Source organism: Echinops telfairi, unplaced genomic scaffold (assembly GCF_000313985.2).
Source record: "Echinops telfairi isolate 266 unplaced genomic scaffold, ASM31398v2 ScPeMD7_44;HRSCAF=162, whole genome shotgun sequence".
In the NCBI taxonomy this organism is placed as follows: Eukaryota; Metazoa; Chordata; class Mammalia; order Afrosoricida; family Tenrecidae; genus Echinops; species Echinops telfairi.
In genome coordinates this window covers 154,591-156,655 of record NW_022103942.1, presented here as the reverse complement: position 1 = coordinate 156,655, position 2,065 = coordinate 154,591, and the positions used below count along the sequence as shown (strand labels likewise).

Sequence of the window (2,065 nt, the reverse complement as noted above, 5' to 3'; positions counted from 1 at the left end):
ATGATGCTTCTGTGTCACTAGAGGAGGGGCCAGGGCGGGCATAGGGAGCTGGTAAAGTGTGCTTTTTCTTACTAGTTGTTTTCAACCTTGATTCATCTAGAGGTATGTTGGCAGATGCAATAAAAAGGAAACAGGCAGGAGGCAGGGAGAAAGGGGGAAGGTGGTCTGAAAACGTGTAGACTGCTCACAAGACGATGGAGCAATTCCCCATGGCTTGCTTCTATTTAGTTCAAACTGACAGGTTGGAGGAGACAGGGCTGGGTAGGAGACTCTGGTGTCCTTGTCAAAGGGGGAGGCGGGGTCTACATAAAGGAGGCTTAGGAAAGGAGAATCATGCTACGAAAATAGAAGGTGATCATTTGGAAGAAAAGGTTGGAATGTGCAGAAACAGTATTTATCAAGCCCTCGAATCATACACGGGTTAGAAATAACGGACGTTACACTCAGAGTGGAAACACTTTGAAAGCTCTGTGAAAGAAACAAATGCTTGGGTTCCTTTGTACGCTGTTTCCATCATGATAGCGGCTTCTTACATCCTTGCTGATGTGCCTAGGCTCCATGTGTGGCATGTTCTGGCTCCCAAATTTGTCCCAAGGTCAATAAATATCTCCTTCACTCTGGCATCGGAGACAACCACGTGGCTATAGCACCATTGAAGCACCCAAGCAGAGAAAGGATTCTGGTCTCATGTAGCTCTCCCTGAATTTCACTCTGGGCAAATGCAGGCCCACAGCTCGCAGGTCAGTGCCAGCATTGAGCTTGCATTGAAGAATGTCGGAAAAAAAAATTTGTGATGAAGATAGCAATAAGGTGTGTGTCAGGTAATGGCCAAGGCTAGTTAGGAGCCATTGGGCAGGCGAAGATGGGAGTCTCTTGCTTCATGTTGGGTTTCAAAGGTCCTGGTATTTAGTTAAATCACTTCCCTCGCTGTCCAATAGGGTCGTTAGGACTCACAATTGACTCGATGGCCGTGAGTTTGGGTTTACAGAAGGGTTTACTCTCTCGCTTTGGGTGTCCTGGAGGATATAATGAATTGCCAATTAGGATGATCACTACAAGTTCACCAGTTCCAAACCATCAGGATCTCTGGGTGGGAAAGGGGAGGTTTTCTACTGACGTAATGGGTTACATACAGTCCATGAAACCCACAGAGGCAGTTCTCCTGTGCTTTCTTGGGTCGCTGGGAATCACAGTGGACTCAGTGGCAAAGAGAAGGCTGTTTAAGGGCCCCACATATGATCTACAAGATAGCATTTCACGTGTGCTTTTTAATGAGCCACGCTGTATGTCAGTGAAGCAAATTTTGTGGCTCACACTGGTGAAATCTTCACAATTTAACAGATGAGAATCTGCTAGTTTTATATGTCACTCACTAAAAATGTCCCCCAAGATTCCGGGCATGCCAATCCCTATATTTTCTTCTGTGTTTGTTGTGTATACTCTGGTGTCTAAGCTGAGATGGACAGAAGTTCAGGGTTGTTTTGTCATTATTTTATTCATGCAAAAATGTAAACTTTGATCGTGATGGAAACTCTGTCTATTCTCAAGTAATCAGTTGTCACAAAGTATCTTTTTACCTCCTTGATGTTTGGTTTTAACAAGTTGGTGTCTGGAGTTGCTGTTGGAAATTCCTCTGCGATGACCTCCTTAAGTACTCCTCTATTCAAGCTCTTTGATTCTAGACTCTAATAGACCATGTGTGACATATATTCACCCCATCCCCAGTAATTCTTCAGCCCTCCTTGCATATTCTCCATCATTTCTTCTGTCCGCTCTTCATTTTGTCTGCTCTGAGTGGGAATAGCATCCTTGAGGGTTGCTGGGCCAGGATGTGCTCCACTCTCTCTTCCTCCCTTTTCATTTGCTCCCGTGTGCTCTGATCAGACATATCCCTCTCCCAGATCTGCAGATTCAGTGCTGTTCTCTGAAATAAATTCTTTTGGGGAAAGGGTCCAGTGTCCACATAGTTGGGATTGGGGCTGGCCCCTCAGACTTCTCCACTGGTTCCCTATTCCATGCCGGCATGTTGCATTCACATCTTGGAGCACTGGGTTGAAGTCTGGTC

General features: G+C 45.6%; 1 protein-coding gene across 1 annotated transcript in view; it reads left to right on the top strand.

The window, feature by feature from the left end:
- LOC123521716 (nuclear RNA export factor 1-like) overlaps positions 1-2,065 on the top strand; it is an 18,428-nt gene that overhangs the window by 10,793 nt on the left and 5,570 nt on the right. The gene's annotated exons all lie outside the window — the stretch shown is intronic.